The sequence below is a fragment of the Fonticula alba genome, assembly GCF_000388065.1.
Source record: "Fonticula alba strain ATCC 38817 unplaced genomic scaffold supercont2.8, whole genome shotgun sequence".
In the NCBI taxonomy this organism is placed as follows: Eukaryota; order Rotosphaerida; family Fonticulaceae; genus Fonticula; species Fonticula alba.
The window spans coordinates 1,331,311-1,332,204 of NW_009242978.1; positions in this window are offsets into that span (position 1 = coordinate 1,331,311).

Here is an 894-nt window from a genome sequence, read left to right on the forward strand (position 1 = left end):
GGGGGGGCTTCCGCGGGCTGTGTGCTTGCAAAAAGAAGGAAAGGGGGCAAGGAAGCGTGGCGTGACGTTTTGCTCTTCGGGCAGCGGAAGCGGGTCAACAGAGTGAGGTGCAAGGGGCCCAAGATCGTTGAAAGAAGGGTCAGTCACATTAGCCGGGCACAGATGGGTGACAAGCTCGAAAAGCGGAGCCCGGCAAGGGTGGGGGTGGGGGGGGGGGGCAGGGACGAGCAAAGGGCCGGCACGCTTGGTGCCCGGACGCCAGGGCAAGGTCGATATCTCTGGCGTTGCGGCTGGGCACTGGCGCACACCCACGGTACATGTCCGGGGGGACGCCCATCGGGCCCGGCGCGCTTTACCAGGAGGGGCCATGGCAGGTGGTGCGAGGGGCCGAGCCGAGGCTGGCCCTGACTCGAGGCCTTCTCAGGCGGCTGCGGCTGCGGCTGCGGCGGGAGGCGGGAGGCAGAGGCGGGCGAGGTGGCGGGAAGGGGGACTTCGCTCTTTCGAGCATTGCGGCAGGGAAAGCATGGACAGGGAGGAGGGGCCATGAGTGCGATGGACATACAAAGGGTGAGGCTGAGGTGTTGGTTGACACATCTCCCGGAGAGACCGCCACTGTCCTGCCTCTTGGGGTGGGGAGGGGAAAGGAGGGCCGAGCTGGGACGGTGTAGGTGTGTGTGTGTGTGTGTGTGTGTGTGTGTGTGTGTGTGTGTGTGTGTGTGTGTGTGTGTGCGCGTACATGTTGCCTGCTGCCGTTGAGCTTCCGAGCCTCGGCACACCTCCGCCTCCCCCTGCTCACCCTCTCCGCCGCGCCCATCGCCCGTGTGCCCCCCCCCCTCCCCCCATCGCCGTCACCCGTCTCCTGTTGCTATATTGCTCTCTGCTGAGGGAGGGGGG